Here is a 23,400-nt window from a genome sequence, read left to right as displayed (position 1 = left end):
TAAAGGGCCTCATACCATTGAGAAAATGCCCCATAACCCAAACAATATACAGCACTATTGCTTGCACATTATTATCCAGACCTAGTCATATATTCCCACACAAACATGAAAGGGCCAGAAAGAGTAATCCTTCCATGTACCCAGAAGATAGAGAGCTATATGTTTTTCAAGAGCACCACAAATTACTACCACATTTGTATTGGCTTATAAAAATAAATCAAATAAACAGAATATATAGATTTATAAATGTTTTTGGATTAAAATAGGAAATTTGAGTAGAAAACAATATAAGGCCACTTCAAGGTTTGAACAGCAATTAAAATAATATTTCCTATAGATTAATAGGTACTTCCTATTGTGCTTGGTTGACAATGGACTATATGGGGGATAGGGTAAAAATGCAATGAAGCATTCATCCAGGCAAGAGACATAACAGTCTTGGACCATGTTGATAGCAATGAAACAAGTGAGAGATCTGGATTCTGGTTATATTTTGAATATTAAACAACATATTTTGCTAATGAAAAATATGTAGGTAAAGAAAGTAAGAAATAAAATATCAGGGTCTTATCTTGGGGAAAAATAATACTAGCTTGTCCTATAAGCTCCAACTTTTAATATAGTTACATGGTCTCTCTCTATTGCTACTATTTCCACTGTATATCTGTTAGCTGATAAATAAAAAGCCAAAATTAAGAGACAAGTGTTTATTTGGTATTAACAAGAATTACAAATTGGGAAGCACAGATTCAAGCAGAAATCCAAATAGCATCCCAGTTATAGGATGAAAGCAAGGGGTTTTTATAGGAAAAGGAAGGGAATGATACATGGACAGAAGAAAGGAATTTCTACCAGGGTCAATAAGCTGAGTCACTGTTTAGCTTTACATGGCTGGTTACTGCTTCCATCTTCAGAAAGAATGTCCTTAATCATCAGTCTTTGTGTTCAAGCTGTCTGCTTTCTCTGTTGGTTTTGCAAACCCTTGTTTGTGGGACAATGTTGTTTTGCCCCAATTCAGAGCTATTTTGTCCAGGTCATGCATTACAGAGGTTCAAGGAACAAGATATGCAAGAAAGTTCCTTGGGAATGGTTGTGCTGACTCCATTATAAAATAGGTCTCTTCAGTCAACTTTTCCTTCATGCTTTTCCAGGGAGTCAACTCACCATCTCTCTAGAACCACTGCAACAGGGTCCAGCTGGTATGACTCTCCACTGCTTCACTAATCAGTTACCTCTCCAGGTGGTAGCCCAAGTGATATTTTTTAAAGAAAACATTTCCCATGTCAGAGACTAAATACCAAAGTCTTGCTTTAAATTTTAGAGACCCCACATGATGTGGCATCTCATAATCCCTGATCTCATTTATAATCAATCAATAACCTCTGCTCAATCAGCTCCAGTAAGCCAGCATTTTTGCAATATAAACGTAACATATAGTTCCTCATCTTTCCCCTGTTGCCTCTGTGCCTGGAACTGTTGTTTCCTCAAATAATTGAGTTTTTGAATCACCTTATACAGATTCTTTTCAAAAGTCATCTCTGCAGGTCGTTTCTGACCATTCCATCTGTAATGCTTTTCCCTCACCCCACTCATGCTACTTTTTCATTTTACTCCTCTTTATTTTCCTTGCAATAATTACAACTGACTTCATGAAATGGATACATATTTAGTTTTTTATTTTCTTCCCTCACTAAGTTTAATAATTTATGAGAACTGCCGAAACCGGTTTGGCTCAGTGGTAGAGCGTCGGCCTGCGGACGGAAAGGTCCCAGGTTTGATTCCCGTCAAGGACATGTGCATTGGTTACTGGCACATCCCCAGTAGGGGGTGTGGAAGAGGCAGCTGGTCGATGTTTCTCTCTCATTGACTTTTCTAGCTCTCTATCCCTCTCTCCTCCTCTCTGTAAAAATTCAATAAAATATATTTTTTTTAAAAAAAAAGAATGCATAAGAATTTATGAGAATTATCTGACTTGCTCATACCTCTCTCCCCAGCACCTGTATTCATGCCTGACATAGGGTGGGCACTCAAGATACAATATATTGGTGTTGCATGAAAGAAGAAATACATGAATAAAATAAAGGTGGGTGAAATTAGAGTATTCTCCAGTGTTCCACTTTTTGAAGTTTAAGTTAAGCAGTAATCTGGTGAACTGCCAGAAACTAGAGATGTCATAATGTAGCCAGCACCGTGAATGAAAGGGGAAAAAGATTCAATTACTGATACTGCTAATATCTTGACAAAAGCAATTGAGTTCTGCTGACATTCTGAAACAATTTACAGAGTTCAAATATTGTTGTCTAGAAAATAGAATGAGGGCAAAGATAAATCCACAGCATAAGGCTTAAAGAGTATTTATCTACTTTCAGTATGAAAATATGTGCTTGGGCCATGCTGTTAAGTTTTAAAAATGAATGTGAGAAGAAAAAAATTCTTCCAGAACATAATCTTAGGAAATTTAATGAACAGCCTGGGATAGAAAATTGAAACCCTGTAGGCTCACTAATTGCAAATAGTATTTAAAATAGCATTTAAATCAAGAAATGATACTTTTTTTTTAATGCAAACCTTTACATTGAGTCAGAATACTGAACATTATGTCTCAGCTTGCTAAAAAGTTCCCCGAGGGCTCTGACAGTTGCAGACTTATCAGCTCTGTACATATAGCCATATGGTTAAAAATATGGAGCTTCGGTGCTTTGATCTTTTGTCCTATGCTAAAGAGAGAATTGAATTGTCAAATTACTTTTAAAAAGTATATCTATTATTAAATCGTTTTACCATGAGCTAAAGAATGCTCTTAAGTTTCAAAATGTATTTATATTTTCATAAGTGCATTTCAAATGTTGACAAATTAGCTGAATGAAAAGTTGCAAAAGCAAGAGTAATGATTAGAATATTTGGAAACAACTATTTACTATTGATATGGTTAATAATTTTAGGTGGCAATTAATAGTAAGTAATATAGTTGACAGAAGGAGCAAATTTGATACGATGTGCTTTAAAAAGTTCAACATAGAAAGTAAGAACCTTGTGAGTAAAGTTTAAGTCTGCTTAATAATTTTATTACATCGTAAGTATGATAGTTAATATCATATAAGAATGATATTAAAATTCAATTCAGGAAATGGAGCCTGATTTACCCCTATAGTATTGACAAGATCACAAGAAGTCAAGGTAAGAGCAAGCAGTAGAACAAAGAATATATTTCTTGTTTGTGATTTAATATGCTTTTAAGGGATACTGTCAATAATCACAGGGCTACATATGAAACTACCATGCATGTATATTGTTGTTTTTGGGTCCTTCAAAGCCCGGGATCCTAGGATTTTTAACCCAATAATCTGGGCTGCATGCATCTATTAAAATAGAGAGGCTTATGCATCAAGGAGTTAGAAGAAAAGTGGTGTATTTTTTCCCTGTATTCAAATGGTATTCCATATTCATGGTGACTATGAAACTAGATGTGTGGGAATGTGGAATATCTGAAGAACTTGTGTCCTGTGTGCAATGATATTATTACTTAAAGCTACCCTGTTTTCCCGAAAATAAGACAGTGTCTTATATTAATTTTTTCTCCCAAAGTTGGTCTTATTTTCAGGAGATGTCTTATCTTTCCATGCGCTAGGTCTTATTTTCGGAGTATGTCTTATTTTCGGGGAAACATGGTACACACACAAACATAGCTATATATGTATATATAGCTTTATATATATTTACACATTTTAATATACTTATACATATATTTTTATTTATATATATTCATATATAATTAAATCTATGTTTGCTATATGTTAGTTTCTGAAGTATATTTTACTCTCAGTTTCTGATTTCAGAGAGAGATTAAGTGTGCACAAAAACACCAATTTGATCATCATCTCTTTGTTTGACCCATGCTTATCTGATTAAAATATCCATATTCTTTCCACTATAAAACAGCCTTTCAAAGCAGAGTAAATTTAACATTTTAGAGAAAACCTGCTTAAATAAACATTTTTCTTTTTAGTTGCTACCTACAATTCCTCCACACCTCCTAGATAAAACCACACACCACAAGATTATACATAAATGAAATGTATAAACTCAAGAGGTTTTATTTAATGTTTTTTTATTAAATACTTTATTAAATACTAAGAACTAAATATTAAGAATGTTATAACTCATGAGATTTTTTTAGTAATTTATAGATACACTATCTTAAGTGACTAGTTTTACTTTGATTTACATTCATAAATTCTAAGGACCTTTAAATGTGTATTTTTTATATTTGTGACCTGTTGTCACTAAACAATACTGTAGAAAATGTTAGTTCTAATATTTTATTCAGTTGAACATATGATTAGTTGCATTTTGTTCAGTAAGAACAGCTAATATCCAAATATATTTGTGTTTCTTGCTTGTTCCTTGACATTGAAATTACCCTGAATCACTCGGCATGTGTCTCCTTTCAGAATGAGGGCAGCATTTCAATTGCTACTTATTTGTGCCAAATTCTGGCTAAACTATTTAATACACATGGACCTGAAGGAATGGTAGCTGTGGGCATTGTTTGTTCTTGTCCCTGTAAATCATAGGACAAGACAGGTTTCAGGGCACTGTTTGAATCAGCCCCTCGGGTGCCCCTTAACAAATGGGTGTCACTTACCATGGCTGGCAATGATGACTTCCTGATTTCAATTGCACTTTTAGAGGGCTGGAAAGGTGACCTATGGCCTTTCATGTAGGAAGATGGGAAATAGTAATTATAGTGTAATAAAGCACATACGAGGACTCTATTTAAATGGCAGAATTTGCATTTAAATGGAATTTTTAAAATGAAAACATGTAAAAGCTTGATAGGTACAATATTTAGTACACAGCTCATGCCAGCACTTAGAGGCGCACTTAAGCATATGTCATGGGCGGATGTGCAGAGGTGGGCTTTGGTGCATGCTCAAAGGGCAGGCCAGAGGATGTGAGTGAGACTGAAAAGGAAAAGGTACAACTAGCCATAGGTATGACACCTTTAATGAAACTGAATTAATAAGCACATTTTTTTTTTTTTTAAAGAGCGGGGAATGGTTTCTCTGGGGGCACTACCATGTTATGACCTATAGCTAATGAAAATGACTAATTGATTAAAACACTTAGGGAATGTAGTGGAATTTACTTTCTAATCTGCTCACAGCAGCTCTGCATTAAATCCATTCATTGAAAGTGTTTATTTGCATCCTTGATAGAAAATTAAGGTCTATATGTGTTTCAGTATATTTGACAGTCAGGATATATTTTGAAATTGACATGAAAATCTGTCATGAAGGTGATAACCCTTTTTAAAAATAAAGGAGATGCTAATGAAGATACCTTTGCCACTTGTAAGAAGATGGATGAACTAACTGTAGTGTAATGCAAGAAATAATTTGGTGAAGGAGAAATTATGTTTAAAAATCATGTGTTAATTTAACTGTAATTTATTTTGCTTAGGTAATGATTTTATAGGATAACTCAACCAATACAGCCTATCAAAAAGGAATTATAAAAGACAATCTTTCAAAGATTTTCAATTTATAAATGTTCTGTCTGAAATATGGGTTTTGATTAACTATTTAATTAATAGCTATAGGCCAATTAATTTTCTAATCACAAGGCAAGGTAAAAATTTATACTATTGTTTTTCAAATCTTGGAATATAAAAATAGTATTCTTTGGCAGCTGAATGAATAATATGTACCTGGCATCTTGTTTCTTAGGTTTTATATATTTAAACACAGACATCATATCTATCTATCTATCCTCTATCATCTATCATGGGTAATCTAAGTTTGAGATTACCCATGTAAAAAGAGTTACCAAAATGTAGATTATTTTCACCAAGTCAATTTAGTTCAGTGAAGTAATTAATATATGTGAGTGTTTCTTATAATTTCATGTTCTGCTCTTTGTATTTAATAATAAAGCACTAGTGCCAAAGTTACCACAGACAGACTTACTTTGTTATTTGGCTCTTCTTTAGCAGGTCTATCTCTAGTATTGAGCAATTGGGAAGAAAGTTATTAGACATATAGAGAAATTTCTGCTGTTTAAATATGTTTGTGCACTCATAATTTTAGTGATTACATGAGTTATATAATGGAAAAAGACCATACTTGTGATCCAGTAGATTTCCAAGATTTAGGGTGGACCTAATTATAGAGTAAAAACTTTTAAAATACAACATTGTCCATGTCAAAAAGTAGCAAATATTATGATGAATTTTAGTGTGATAAACAGTTTCTTGGAATACGTAATTTTTAAATAGGATTTTACCTTAGTTGTAAGAGTTGAGGGGATTCTAAAATACCTGAAGATATGGCCTCCAAAGCCTCAAAGACTTTCATTTTCAGTGATGATGAGCTGTTTCCTTCTACCTGCAATTATGCTTTCTAATTTTCATTTCATTTTTTAACTCCCCAATTGGATTTAGCAAGGTTCTCTTGCCCTAAAAGTAAGGGAAGTTAATAAAAGATAAGTAAAGAGGGGAACTCTGAAAATTTCATTAATGTGTTTGTTCATCCAACACTTATTTATTGATCTCTTACTACATTCCAGGTGCTATTTTAGATATGAACATGCAGCAGTGGATATAATAATAAAATCCTCAAACTTAAATTATATTGCTTAATATAACCTAATGCTAAGTAATGAAAGCAAATCAAACACGTTAAGACACAAAAAGATAATAAAAAGGGAAGGAAGTATTTTATATAAGGTTGTAGGAGACCTGGATAAATTTAAGCAGCTCACTATGATGGAGTCATCCTGGGCAACATTTGTGTGGATGATACTAAGTGTCCAGTCTCTACTTTGCTAGATATTTTAGGCAGTACCACCCTTAGTCAAGCTTCATTTGTTTTTCTTATTATTTTTCATCTACTTTGAGTAGAATCTTCTGTTCTTTTACATCTCTGTATTCATATTTTCCCCAGCTATTATAGGACTTTGAGATTCACTGAAGTAACCTCACCCAACAATTGTAGTAACATCCACTTGAGTTTTGTTCAGTTGCCTGAAATCTTTGATGGTGTGGATGGACAATAATAAATTCATTTTACCAAAATAAACAGATGCTGTTATTACGTTAGTAGTATAATACATTAATCAATTAAAATGCAATCTCCATAGAGATAGCCAAAGGTATATCTCTGAGAGAAGTATCTGTGTGAAGTAGGATACCAAATTTAATGACTTACTTGAAATGAAATCTCCGTCATATTTTTACCTTTTAAAAAATATATTTTATTGATTTTCCACAGAGAGGAAGGAAGAGAGGGATAGAGATATAGAAATGTCAATGAGAGAGAAACACCAACCAGCTGCCTCCTGCACACCCCTCACCGGGGATGTGCCCGCAACCAATGTACATGCCCTTGAAAGGAATCAAACCTGGGATCCTTCAGTCCACAAATCAACACTCTATCTACTGAGCCAAACCTGTTTTGGCATATTTTTACCTTTTGATCCCATACCTGAAGCACTTACCTTTATACACTCTCTGTAAGCATTAAAATTACTTTCTGAAGTTTTTAAATTTTGTCCCTGATTACTAGTTTGGCAATTGGAGTTATATGAATTGCTGCTTCATCACATGTATTCACCATCTATCTACCTGATGTCAGAAAATTTATTTATTTAGACCTATTTATTTAATAAATGTTGTTGGCATGCAAAATATATATCAGGCCCCATGCCTGACTCACTGGTGCCATATTACATTTTACCTCTGCAATTATAAGAATCCCCTATTGTTTTTCTTCACTAAAGCAATCTGTTAAAAATGTTACAAGGACATTCCTTATTCATTAAATATCTGGGCCATTATACAAATCTCAGAGAGAAGACTGGGGTAGGAAGGTGAATGGGGAGAGATTAACTAAAGAACTTATATTCATAACCAATGGACACAGACAATAGTGTAGTGAAGGCCTGAGGAGGGAAGCAGGTATGGGATGGAGGGGGTCAATGGTAAATAAAAGGGGGTATTTGTAATATTTTCATATATATATATATAATTAAATTAAATAATATTAAATAATAAATTAAATAATAAAATTAATATATATATATTTATATAATAAATATATATAATTTAATTTAATTATTTTGAATATCCACTATTTTCCAAATTCAAAAATAAATATCCTATATATTTTTTTCATCCATTCATTTGTGATCCAAATTTTGATATGCCCTTTGTATAATTTTAGGAAGTTTGGCTTTTATTCTGAAGATTAGAGGCATGGTGTACAAAATTCATGCATCAGGGGGAGGAGTGTGTGTGTGTCCCTCAGTCCAGCCTGTACCCTCTATAATCTGGGACACTTTGAAGGATGTCCAACGCACAATCCAGGACTGCAGGCTCCAAACCACTCACCTGCCTGCCTGCTTGATTGCCCCAACCGCTTCTGCCTGTCAGCCTGATCACTCCCTAACCACTTAGCTGCCTGCCTGTTTAATACCTAACTGTTCCCCTGCAGGCCCAATTGCCCCTAATTGCCCTCCCTTGCTGGCCTGGTCACCCCCAACTTCTCTCCCTTGTTAGTCAGGTCATCCCTAGCGGCCCTCCCTTTTAGGCCTGGTCAACTCCAACTGCCCTCCCCTGCTGGCCTGGTCACCCCTAACTGCCCTAACCCACAGGCTTGGTCCCCCCAACTGCCCTTACTTATAGGCCTGGTCACTCCCAACTTCCCTCCGTTGCAGGCCTTGTCCCTGCAAGCTGCCTTCTCCTATAGGCCTGTTTCCCCCCACCCCCAACTGCCCTCTGCTTCAGACCTGGTCACCCCAAACTGCCCTCCACTGCAGACCTGGTTTCTCCCAAGTGCCCTCCCCTGCAGGGCAGGTCCCCCTCAACTGCCCTACCCTGCAGGCCTGGGTCCTTCCCAAGTGCCCTCCTCTGTTGGCCTGGTCACCCCTGACTGCCCTCCCTTGCAGGCCTGGTCCCTCCCAAATGCTCTCCCCTGCTGACTTGATCACTCACAATTACCCTCCCCTGCTGGCCATCTTGTCTCCACATGGGGGTGGCCATCTTTGACCCCATGGGATAGCCATTTTGTGTGTTGGAGTGATGGTCAATTTGCATATTACTTCTTTATTATATAGGATTTTTATATAGGATAATAAGGACTCACTGAAAATTATTTGGCAGTGGTGAAAAATAATTTTTTGCTTTGCACTTCAGAAAAATACTACTCTACAATAAAATGCAGAATAAATTGGAATTAATGAGTCTAGTTAGTGAGCTATGGCAATGATACAGGAAGAGATCAAGGTGCTCTGAGGTAAAATGATAGTAATTGGGTAAGAGAGAAGTGAATGAATTTAAAAATATTAAAGAAATGAATATGGTCTTTTTTTTCTATTTGACTTTCTACATTTAATACAATTCTTTTCATCTGTGTTCATGCAGAAATGAATGCCTGCATTGTTTGAGGATGTGAATTGATTATTTCATTGTTATATGGAATCTAATAGGGTGAAGAAAATGGAAGTAGTTGCAGGAAAGTTTTATCATCAAAATATTTATGAATTATCTTAAGTACATTATTTTAAAGGTTATGTATTAAGTACTTTTCAAAATTCCATTAATAATATTTATAAAATCAGGGAAATTATTGTTTGTAATATGGATTATAATTATCACTTTCTCAATTAAGGCCCTCACTAACTCCACTAAAGAAGGTTAGGCACCCTGATGTATATGCCAATGGCATCTTGCATAATCCTACATTAACATTTTATACTTCATGAATAAGTTGTCTCATATCTCTCTTCTTCATTGGAAACAAGATATATGAATTAAAAAACTGTTCAAGATTTTTAGATCTCTAGCACCTAGCACATTCATGGAAAAGTAAATTCTGAAAATATATTTGTGGAATAAATGGATGAATACGAAGGAGACAGAATTGTACATGTAATTTTCTACATAATTGAAATTTTTATCAAAATCAGAGGATCCAAGATGGTTATTGAGTATGTGGCTGTTACTCTCACGTCCTTCTAGGACCAAACTAATCACAACTAATATATTGAATATTCAATCTGAATAACCAAGGGATACAGAGGATTATTTTATAACAATAATGGAGTTAATTAATAAAAATACCTAACAATTTTAAACATCTATGCATCTAATATTACCACTTTCATATACCTGCACCTAATATTGATAAAAATAGATATAAAAATAAATATAATCACAATTATAGTCAGACCTAGTGGACACTTTTGGTAGAATGTCCAGAATACCATGTGGCTCAGAACTATTTTGTGATTAATAGGTTAGAAGTGCAACTGTTTTATAGTGCTGCCATAATACAATACCACATGGATGCCTTAATTAGCAGAAATGTATTGTTCCATGATTCTGAAGACTAGGAGTCCAGTCAAGGTTTTGATAGTGCCATGCTCCCTCTCAAGTCTGAAAGGGAGAATCCTCCCTTCCCTCTCCTAGCTTCTGGTGGTGGCCGTTGATCATTGGGATTCCTTGGCTTGCAGCACCATTATATCAATCTTATAATCCTATGGTATTTTTCCCATGTCTCTGTCTCTCTTCTTTTTATAAGAACATGGAATAGGGGCTCACCCTACTCAAGTATGACCTCATCTTAATCACATCTGCAATAACCCTTGTTCTAAAGAACTTCATATTTTGAGGAACTGGAGGTTAGGACTTCAATATATCTTTGATAGGGTGGGGGAGAAGAGGACACAATTCAGTCTCAATAGCAATAATATTTTTTAATATAGAGTATGCATTTAGGCTAAACTGAATTCCAGTTGCCTAAATAACTGTTGGATATGCCAGGAAAAAAAGAAAAAAAAAAAGGCAAACGTGACTCCGAATCTGAGGCACTAGGAAAAATATAGAACCATTAACAAAAAAGAGGGAATAAGGTAGAAACTGTATCCTATTTTAATTATTTTTTAACTTGAATCTATAATGGACCATTATTTGCCATTTTTGTTGACTGATTTTCTTTCTGCAGGAAGAAAAAGAGGAGGAATAGAAGTTGACTTAAGCAAAAATCACATTTTCCTAGCTCTGTCAAATTTTCCTTCTCTACCCATTACAATGAAATCAAATCATTTATTGAGTGAATGGTATGCAAGTATCCTATAATCCAGTATGTTTTGGGGTTCTTTAATCTGTGTAGTCATACTTTATTATCAAATTCAAAAATGTTAATATAATTTTAAGAAATATTAATTGTTCTAAAAATCATGGGTTTTGGTTTCTAGTCTATATAATTTTTATTCTTTTATAGTTGTTAATAGTTATGATTAAAATGTTACATTATTTTATCAATCTTTTTTTTGGCAATTCATCAGTAAATATAAGTAGAGCTACCATTTAGTGAGTGCCTACTATTTTCTAGGCAAAACCAAGTCATTGAATCATCACAATAACTATATTAAACAGGCTTATTTTCACTTATATTCCAGGAAACCGGTACACAGAAAAATTGTTAAAATCCCAAGGTGACTTCTCATTAAAAAGTGAAGTGAAGTTGGGATGGGAGCTAAGCAATCTGGTTTTTAAGTCCTTATTCATATTTGCTATACAGTGCTGTCTATAATTAAGGCTCAATTTATGTGTCTTCCTGTGATTTACAGGAGTTGTGTAGTAGTATTTCCCTTCTGTTTATTGCCTTCTATGAACTTTAAACATAATATAAAAAGAACATAACTTAAGGGAACAAAATATGAAGTGTGTGTGTGTGTGTGTGTGTGTGTGTGTGTGTGTGTGTTTGAGAAGGTGTGCTTTTGCTCCTCTTTGCCCCTCCAATGAACCTTAGGTTCAGGCAATAATTCCAGAAGTAAAAATTCTGCTGCACTTTAATATTCTCAAATAACTGAACTATGAACTATCTGAAATAGTCAAGATATTACAAGAGATACTTATAAAGGACAAGCCAGCCAATACTTGACATATATAATGTTAGAGACCTGAGCACTGCAATGCCTCAGAGGTAATGGAAAGGTTAATGGAATTGGAATTTGTGTAGACATGACTGATTTTTCTCCTGCAGGAAATAGAAGGAAGAGGGAAAGAAGCAGATTTGGACAAAGACCTTTAAGGTCATTCACATCTGCATCTTCCTTTCTCAAGGGCGCCAAAGCACCAGTCTCTTCTACACTAAATCACTCTAATCTCTTCGAGGAATCCAAAGCTTGTCAGAGAAAACACTGCACATCCAAGAATAAGCTAAGAGACTAGATAAAATAGTGTGAGGAGAGCAAAAACCAACACCGTGAATCAAGAGTCTGAGTAGCGATTCTGTTAAGTCCGTATCTTACTGGTGGGAAACCTTCATATTTAAGGGTACAACTTCTGGCTCCTGAATATCATATAAGGGTGATTTTGGAGTACACGCCTGTAAAATGGCATTAAACCATTGTTTTAAGTTGTATGAAGATGACACCTTATATCAGTTTGTTACTGAAAGAAGTTACTTATTTTTCTCTTACACACTAAAGAAACACTGCAAATTTTTGTTTGTTTGTTTGTTTGTTTGTTTGTTAATCTTTGCTTTAGGAAATCTTTATTCTGCCTTTGGCTATTTGTGGGAATGTAGCTGTCACCAAATGGTGTAGCATGTCCTTATTGGAAAATGGGACCACAGCTATCAGATCTAATCAAGCCAGATTTCAGACCGTTTATTCAGCACAACATTAAAAACAAACAAACAAACAAAAAAAAACTGCTTTAGGATCATACATGTAATACAAAGTTTTGGGACATTAATATGTTTTACAACTTGATATTTTTATAGCTGAATAATTGCCTCTGAAGGAAAAGTGAGGCTTTAAAGTGTGAAAAAGTGCTGCCATTTTGGGTATGTTGTATTCTTAAGTGCAGATATGGACATACCATGTTTGTTTAAATCATTATTATTATTATAAAATTTGTAATTGTAATCCCAATCACATGGTATATTTTAGATGTATTTCTTTTGTGTATCCCTTTGTATTTTTTTAATGTTCATGAAAAGCTTAATTTATTACCATTTAGTTTTTATATATGTTCTAGGTGGTTTTTCTCCTAACTTTCCAAGTCATAAACTTTTTCTCAAATTGGTCAAAATCATCAATCTGACTGCTCCATCTGGGCCTGAAAAATATGTTAGTATAAGACACTGTGAAGTCTATTGTTAAGGGTAGACATTAAAGGAAACTGTCAACATAGTCTTATTTGAAACAAAAGTCAGCTGTCACACAAGAGGGATTTTTGTTTCAATATATTTTAACTTGAACTTTCCCTCCAGTCTATTTTCTCCAGGTCCTATGGCAAAGAAGGAGAGAAGTGGTTAGAGGAAATGGTGTGGCTAAAAGTGAAAGATTAGCCGGGACCGGTTTGGCTCAGTGGATAGAGCGTCGGCCTGCGGACTGAAAGGTCCCGGATTCGATTCCGGGCAAGGGCATGTACCTTGGTTGCGGGCACATCCCCAGTAGGGGGTGTGCAAGAGGCAGCTGGTCAATGATTCTTTCTCATCGATGTTTCTGACTTTCTCTTCCTCTCTGTGAAAAATCAATAAAATATATAAAAATAAATACATAAATAAAAGTGAAAGATTATAATTATAAAACATCTTTAAAACATTGAAGCCCATAAAAGCTAGTTATGCCACATGACAAAGAGCATAACACTAAATGTGGAGATTTTGCTTTACCACAGGACAGTGTGCCTTGGCACCTCTAGGCCATTACAAGAAGTGGGACCAGCCAGTGTTGCACTGGTGCCCAGCAGAGAAAATACAAGTGACAAATGGTAATTTGTGTCAGTAGTGACAGTACTAAGGATGTAAGCAGACATATTAGTACCTCATAAATGAGGATCAAAGTTAGAGAAAAGAGAAAAATGTTTTCTATGGTAGAGTCCATAACTATCCAATAAACAAAAGGAATGCTTAAACAACTGACAAAGGGCCATCCCAGCTAATAAAGAGGTAATATGCAAATTGACCATCATTCCAACACACAAGATGGCAGCCCCCATGTGGACACAAGATGGCCACCACAAGATGGCTGGCAGGAGAAGGAATTTGTGGGCAATAAAGTCCAGCAGGTGAGGACAGTTGAGAGGGACCAGGCCTGAAAGGATGGACAGTTGGTGGTTATCAGGCTGCAAGGGGGGGGGGGGCAGTTAGGGGCAACTAGGCCAGCAGGGGATGGCAGTTAGGGGTGACCAGGCTGGCAGTGGAGGGTAGTTAGGGGCAATCGGGTCAGCAGGGGAGCAGTTAGGCATTGATTAGGCAGGCAGGGGAGCGATTAGGGGGTGATCAGGCTGAAAAGCAGAAGCAGTTAGGGGCAATCAGGCAAACAGGCAGGCAAGTAGTTGGGAGCCAGTAGTCCTGGATTGTGAGAGAGATATCTGACTGCCCGTTTAGGCCTGATCCCAGTGAGATCAGTTGGACATCTTTTGAGGGGTCTCAGATTGGAGAGGGTGATGGCTTGCCTGAGACACACACTCCCTGTGTATGGATTTCATGCTCTAGGTCTCTAGTATACTTATATCCTATACCCCAGCATTCTAATATATGACTAGAGAACTTTCTGCCATCTACTGTCATTCTTACCCAACATTCATTCATTTAACTACTTAAGTGCTGACTAATCTGTAGCATCATAATAGGGTAATTTCTAAACAGTATATAGGCAGAGTAGCTGCTCTTGAAAAAACTTATATAGATGAATTAAAGGCACATACATGCTTGCTCACTGTGCTGTTTTATCTCAAATAGTTTGAATTTGGCCCAGATCAAATTGTTCATTGACACTTAATATGTGGTAATAACACATTCATCTGATGTATTGTTTTTTCCTGAAAGCTCATTTCTATTTTGAGTAGCATGAGAACTAAGAGACTTAAGATAGTGTCTTGAAATGAAGAGATACAATGATTAATACTGAGATAAATACATATACATAATTTAAAGCTAAGATATTAAAAATGGCCTTAGTTCAATGTAAACTGTCCAAAATTTAAATCAGTCATTGAGTTGATCATTTTATATATAATTACTTTCTTAGAATATTGGCTATTTATTGTTTCTAAATCATGGAGATAATATTTCTCATTGAAAAATGATTTTTTTCAAAAACCATAAAATAACTCAGAATTATACTTGAAAATCTCTTAAAAAAAAAAAAATATATATATATATATATATATATATATATATATATATATATATATATATTATCGATTTTTTTATAGAGAGAAAGGGAGAGGGATAGAAAGTTAGAAATACCGATCAGCTGCCTCCTGCACACCCCGTACTGGGGATGTTCCCACAACCAAAGTACACGCCCTTGACCAGAATCGAACCTGGGACTTTTCAGTCGACACGCCGATGCTCTTTCCACTGAGCCAAACCAGTTTTGGCTTGAAAATCTCCTTTATAATGAGTTAGGAATTCAAAATTCAAAATTCTTCCACATCATATAAAATGAATCTTGTTAAATTGTACATTCCAAGGGCATTTAGTGTACTCATAGTGTTATATAACTACCAGCTCTATCTAGTTTTAAAGTTTTTCATCATCCAAGATGAACTCTCCATATTATTAATCAATTAATTGCCCTCCCCCTTCCCCAATCATCGATATCACCACTAATCTGCTGACTGTCTCTATAGATTTGTCTATTATAGATATTTTAATAAAGAATAAGCTTACTTTGATTTAGGAGCTTTCATAGCTTCTGCCATAATTCAAAATCTGCCTATAAAGGCAGCCTTGAAGAATATCTATGATAAGTGGATAAGCAACTTTATTTAAATCAACCAATTGATAACCAGTTAATACATACATTAAAAAGAGCCATTGGGACAAAAATATGACTGCAATTATTGGCAAATCAATTGAGTATAATGAGATGTTAGCCAACACTTATTATGCATGTTCTTATATTCATTAACCAATATTACTAACATATACTAATAGGCAGATGTCTGAAAAGACCATTGAATATTATGTAAAGCTTTGAAACAGCCAGCACTCAGATGACAAGCACTTCTAATCTATGTTTATGCCAGATGGCTTGCTATTTTATTAGTCCCAGACTAATTATTTTAAAGATAGGTGCCTCTTTCCATTATAATATCTTAAAATATGCATGTATCTTCAGGAAGTGAAGGACATAATTTCAGACAGGATTTAAAAATTCATTTTAGAATGAATAAAAGATTGTATTATAATTATAAATTCAAGTGTCAAAATATTTTAATAGGAAGACAGTTCAAGCTCAACCTCCAAATAAAAATATAAATAACTAAAAAATGATATTTTTAATAATAATTTAAAGACAACTGAAAAACAAAATGGAAAGAATGATGTAAAAAGCAGATAGGTTTCTTTAGCTTCATAGTGAGTTATTAACAGTGGAAGAGTTAAAATGAATAAAACACCACAGACCCTTTCCTCCAGGCCTATCTGCCTGGATGACAGATATCTGGATGGGTTGTTCTTCTTTTTGTCTTCCTTATCAGTGCCACATTCTAGCTGAGGGCATTTATGACCAAGCATCCACTAGAACTCTCTCCAGTTTTATTTAACTCCACAACAATTGTCGTATATATGAATGATATGTAGTTTATATAAAAATACACACAAACTTTATTTTTGAATAATTTGAGACAGAAAAGCTCAAAGTTCTTTTTTCTGGTCTTTCTCCCATCACCAGTTTCCTCTAATGTTATTCACAGTAAGCATTTATTTGTCAAAATTAAGACCTTAACTTTAGTACAATACTATTAACTAACCCAACAATTTTCAATATTTTTCATCTCATGGCACACATAAACTAATTACTAAAATTCTGCAGCACACCAAAAATATATTTCTTGACTATATGAAAAAAATAGATGTACTTTTGATTGCTTTGCATAAAAATATAGTAATTACCTACCCTTTTTGCTCCAAAGTGACATTTTAAAAAGTCAGATGCCTTTATATAAGGACTTCTGGTGCCAAGAATTAACCAATCAGGTGCAACCTTATTATGCATCATGCCCAATGAGATGTAACTCTATTATATGACCTATATATTTATGGCTTAAACAAGGCATTAACAACCGAAGGATATTGTTTTGTTGGCTGTTGTTATTTTTTCTTTGACAATCTTAGGGAAAAGGGGTCAGTGTCCCTAATTAATAGTCACACATTACATGTTTTAAAAATTCTTGCAGTACACTGGTTAAATATTGAAATTACTGAACTAAACCATAGAAGTATTCAGTTTACTCTAGTTTTTCAACTACCATCCCTCTTTTTGTTCCAAGATCCAATCCACGTTACTGACACTTTTAGATACATTGTCTCCTTAGTCCTTCCCATCTCTGATATCATCTTAGTTCTCCTTGTTTTTCATGACCTTCACTCAGCCTTTGGAAAATTTGGTCTGACATTATTTTTGCCCTTCAATTTGGGTCTTCTTGATGTTTAGACTAGGGCTATGATGTGGGATGAGGTGGGGGACAGCAGGGGAGAAGACCACAGACATAAAGAGTTATTTTATACCATCATTCCAGAGACATGTAGTACCAACCTGACTAGCCACTGATGGGATTAACCTTGAATATGTGGGGAAAGTGATTTCTCACAGATTTATTGTCACTAATTTCTCCTTTCTATGTTCTATTCAAGTTTCTACATCCTGCCCATAGTCTAAGGCAGTGATTCTCAACCTTTCTAATGCTGTGACCTTTTAATACAGTTCTTCATGTTGTGGTGACTTCCAACCATAAAATTATTTTTGTTGCTAACTCATAACTGTAATTTTGCTACTGTTATGAATCATAATGAAAATAACTGTGTTCTCCAATGGTCTTAGGTGACCCTGCTAGCGGTTCTCAGCCTGTGGGTACTCTCCAGTAATGTGACTGCAATGTCACAGTTTGCCTTCAGAACTTAGTTGTAAGTTACTTCCAATGTGAAATCCTATTTGCAGTTTCTAAAGATTTTAAACAAAACCCAATTACCTCCCTAACCTGGTCAGAAGTTTCTACCCAATGGGAGAGGTTAGCTGGGCAGCCTAGCCCAGATTACTCTCCTCCCCCCAATCTCCAATCACTGAGCTGGGGGCAAGGGAAGTTCTAAGGCGGACTCCCCTAGGCTGCCTGTGGGACAGGATCACTTGCCCAGTTGCAGGCCCTTCTGAGGATGAGACCCTGAGGCTATAGGTGTATGTGTGGGATCTCTCTGTAGGGGTGCAGCCGCCTCCTAGGCTGACACCCCAGGCTGCCACTGGGAGGGGATCGCTCCTTAGGGGTAAGGTGCTTCCAAGGCTAAGATCCCAGACTGCAGGTATGTGTGGAGGATTACTCTGTGGGGAGTGAATTTTTTTTTTTTTTTTTATAAAGGGTCAGGAGGGCTTTGGGGCAGCATTCTGCCTCTCAGCTGCAGCCCTCCCTGGGATTGGGGACTCCAGCGGGGCTGAGACTGGGTGCCATCATCTTGTGGCTATGGGTGCCGCCATTTTTGTCATAGAGTGATGGTTAATTTGCATATTACTCTTTTATTAGATTGGATGTGTGTGTGTGTGTTTGTTGGCTTGTTGGTGTATTTAGCACGTCCGTACATCCTAGCAGGCTAAGATACCACAGGCTCATCTTGAATTTCCCCTGTTCCAGATCTAGAATCATCCATTTATCTGGAGAGCCTGGTTCCCTATATAACAGTTTTAATTAATTACCTTCTATTTCTTCATGTAAGTTTAATGTGAGTAAAATTTTTGTCTTTTCACCTGCTGTATTGTCAGTGCTAATAACAATGTTATCAGCATGCAATAATAATGTAAAACAGGTGAATGAACATAAACAAAATTAAGTTAACACTACACTTAATCATAAACACAGTTTTAAAATGTTTTTCATCATTTTTCCTCAAAGAAAATTCCTCAAAACAAACAAACAAAAAACTGACCAGAAAATATAGACCATCATGAAATTACCTTTCTTAGATGGTTTTTTTTTATAATAACTAAGACTTTAAAGAATGTGACTAATGTTGCTAAGGTGTTCTTTTTTCTGGCCTTTCTCCCGTCACCAGCACCACATCTTCTAATTGAGCTGAGAGCATGGCCATTGCTGCAAAAAAAACTCTCATTTTTTTTTAACCTAAACATTCTTTTGTAATATTTCTTTACAGCTAATATGCTTTCTTGATCTATTATACTTTTTATTGCTTTGATGAAACCTAAGATGTTATCCTAGAATTCATTATTGGACATCTGTTTAGGCCAAACATTTGATTCCTTTTCAACATTAAAATAAAATAGGAGGGAAACAAAAGGAGAGAAATAAAGGGGGAAAGGAATCAGGAAAAACAATTAGACCTTATTTCCTTTACTTCGTGGTTTGAAAGTGTTACAATGGTTCCAATCTATTAACCTTGAGTATTCTGATCACTATTCTTTAAAGATTTGGTCACCACACACATTGAACACATGCCACGTTTCTCCTCACTCAGAAACTCTATAACGTTCTAATTGAATGTTTTTCAAAGTCATATCAGCCAATACAGTTTAATCTTTTGAATTATGCAACACTAAGTTTACTGTCAGGAACTTACATAAAAAGTAACTGAAAACTGAGAAGCCACTAAAATGGAAATCTTATTTATCAATGCAATTGTTATTCCAGCACAAATCCCCCGACTGTATCAGGTGCTGTCATGCCACGGAGGGGTTTGTTTTTTGGATGATGGAGATGATATATATGATAGAAACTGAATAAAGAGATGCATTCGCATACCGGGAAATGCTGATTCCAAAATTGCTTTTCAATCACAATTTTCACATTCTATCCATAATCTCAGTGTGTGATAGAACCGTAGTCATTGTGGTTTAATTTCTTTCAGTAAATACTTGCATTTCTCACAAAACACATGAATTTTGTCAATATTTTAGACTCAGTTTGTGCTATATGGTGATAAATGAATGATTGGCTAACATTAAGAAAATTTGAAATAATTCTAAAATATAACACAATATTTTAAACTTTGAAATCATTATTCTAAAACGAAAGTATATACTTTTCATATACTACTTTCTTAACCTCTGGGTAGAAAAATGCACTAACAGGCTCAAAACTGAGGAAAGTCTTACTAAATGTATAAAGCTTTTCTATTCTAAGTAAGTATTGACATTGTTTGTTATGAAAGTGTCTTTTCTGCCTCCTCTTATATTATCTTTAACAGGATTGGAGAGCAATTAATTCCATGGGATCAGAATGTAACATCCATCAGTGATGGATGGAGTGTGTGAAAATATTTCACCAGCACTGTGTACCACATGGATCACTGTGTCCTAAACTTTATAGTGGAAAGTTTATCCAACCAAGACTTAAGTTACTATGTATTTAAACAGACTTATTTTTCCTTTTGAAAATACGTGGGTTCTTGTCTGCACTCCAGCCACACTCTACACATAGTATAGCTGCATTTCTTGACTACTTTTTTTGAAGGGTGCTTCACAGAAAGTTTCTGAATAATCCAATTAGAAGTTATTCAAGTAAAGATGAATAAAATATTCATTAGCATTTGAAATGATAGCTGATTTTACCTTGGTATTTTTATTATTATTCTGGGGCAGTAGGAATGACATACTATTTTCTATGAGATTTGTTGCTATTATTTTCTTAGATAATTCAGTTTGCTTTTGATGATGTATTGTATTTATGTGTGGGAATATGTATAAGAGTGTTTAATGAGTATTTATTTTCTTACCCCATATTAAATTTTGGTAACTTCATTACTGACTTCAGTATAAAATATAGGAGTTATGTAGCTGTAAATACCTGTAACATTCTAAAGATCCATCATGCAATGTTATTAAAGCCAAATTAGGCTACTAAAATATTTGCATTATATTAAAAAAAAACTTATAACGTGAAGACTTTTAAAAATAGCTATACAATATGATGGAAGATAATATCATATAGAATCCTAGATAATATTCTTATTTGTTAATTTAATGGCTGATATTTTAAATTCTAAAGGTAAATGAAAATTGACTAAGTAATATAATACAAAATGATATGAGGTGGAATTGATCAATATCGGTATTGATATTGATACATATCTGAAAGTTTAACACATACACATGCGAAACATTTTTAAGTAATAACATAGAGAGTCTATGCATTCTGAGTGTTTAGGTAAAGCTGAACATATTTAAAAGAAGAATAGTTTTCAGCATATTTTTTTTTTTAGAAAAGAGTAAAAATACTTCAGAGGGATACATTCAATGTTTTCATAAATTAAAAAATAATTAATAACTTCTCCATTGCATGTACTATCTTTCCTCTCTACAATATAAAGGTCAAGGTAGTGGTTCTGTAATAATATGTACTAAGTGAATACTTGCCTAAAAACAAATGTTAATGCATCTGCTACTTCACAAAGAATTTTCTCACAGATTAATTTATGCCAGTTTTCTATAATTATTTTAGAATTCAATATAATGTTACTGATTCTTTCATGTTGCAATGCAGTTTGTTCTATATATGTCTCTACAATATCTGAGCTTGTGGGAGAGGGGAACAACACTGTACTTGCATTGCATAGGGGAGAGTTTATCCATCCAAGACTTAAAGATTTGTTCAATATTTCCTTGCATACTGATATCTATAATAATAAAAGTGTAATATTCTAATTAGACTGGATATCTTGCTGGACAGCCTTTCGGATGACCTTCTGGACAAAGCCATGGTGGCAGGGACTGAGTCGCTTGCATGAATTTCGTGCATCGGGCCTCTAGTTCTTTTTATAAGGCATAGGGGTTTGATTTAGAAATGATTATTCTCTTATTAAGTAAATTGAAGAAAAAAATATAAATAAATAGCATAAACAAGGTAGATGTAGAAGAGCAGGGAAAAGGGAAGGCACAGGTGGGAAGTGGATTATTGCAGGTAATAATTTTCAATGTTTCTCTGTCTATATCTTCTTAGTGATTTAATTATGTCCTTTTTTAGATTTAAACATTTAACTACTTAAAACTCTGTGACTATTTTTTACCTGGTTGAAGGAGGTGGGAATTGTTATAGCTATTGCTGGAAAAGGAAGACAATCACCAATTAATGCCCCTTTTGGACTTTCCCTTTCCACCTACTGGCCTGGTTATCCTTTCCTCATAGTTTTCCCTAACTGTGAAAATAAGAGATGTTAAATGTCCTAAGTCTAAATTTCTTTAACTCTTCACAAATTATTTTGTTGTTTCTGAAAATCACATATTTTTTGAAATCAGTTTTCACAAGTGAAAAATGAGAGGGATTGAACATCACTTCTAGGATATATCATTCGATTTTAGTTGTAACTCAGGGAGGTTATAAATGCAACGAAACCTTTTTCTGTGTGTTTGTTTTAGCAGAACCCTTCAGGTGAAGTCTAGTTTGGGTTCTACATTCAAGTAGCAGGGCAGTGATTTCAGAGCATTTCAATCCATAAGTAGGGGATCACTCCATCAGCTAGAGCTCAGATATAGATAAAAGAAACCATTCTAATTCAGAATGGATTTTATTATTTGGGACGAGATACTTACAGCATTGTTCAAAATGTTGGAAGGGCAGATCTTCGGTTGGCCTTCTATTGGGTCGGCAGCTAAGTAATTGCGGATTTTTTAAAGAAAATCAAAGACAATTTTTTCATGGAACTAAATAACTTTATTCTGTAATGTATTGCCCATTTTGATCAATGACCTTTTGCCATCTTTCAGGCAGCATCATAATCCCACGTTCAAAAAACTTCTGGTTTTTATTAGCAAAAAACTGAATCAGGTACGATTTGACATCATCATCATTATTGAAATTTTTACCATTCAAGGAGTTTTGTAAAGATCGAAACAAAAAGTAATCAGATGGTGCAAGGTCAGGACTATATGGTGGATGTGGCAAAACATCCCAACCAAGCTCCATTAATTTTTGCCGAGTGAGCAAAGATGTGTGTGGCCTTGCATTGTCATGATGGAATACAACACCTTTTTGATTTGTCAATTCGGGCCGCTTTTCTTCAACTGCATTGTTTAATTTCGTTAGTTGTTCAATGTAGACATCAGAATTGATCGTTCGGTTGGGTGGTAAGAGTTCAAAGTAGACAATTCCTTTGTAATCCCACCAAACTGATAACAAAACCTTCTTTTGATGAATACCAGCTTTTGATGTTGTTTGAGTTGGTTCACCTGGCCTGCTCCACGATCTTTTCCGCTTGATATTGTTGTAAACAACCCATTTTTCATCGCCAGTTATCAGTCGTTTTAAAAATGGATCATTTTCATTACGTTTCTTTAGCAAATCGCAGCTGCTAATGCGTTGCGTTAACTGTGATTCTTTCAGTTCGTGAGGAACCCATGTATCGAGTTTTTGAACATAGCCAAGTTGTTTTAAGT

The sequence above is a fragment of the Pipistrellus kuhlii genome, unplaced genomic scaffold (assembly GCF_014108245.1).
Source record: "Pipistrellus kuhlii isolate mPipKuh1 unplaced genomic scaffold, mPipKuh1.p scaffold_m20_p_1, whole genome shotgun sequence".
NCBI classification, from domain to species: domain Eukaryota; kingdom Metazoa; phylum Chordata; class Mammalia; order Chiroptera; family Vespertilionidae; genus Pipistrellus; species Pipistrellus kuhlii.
This window is presented reverse-complemented; position numbering follows the sequence as displayed.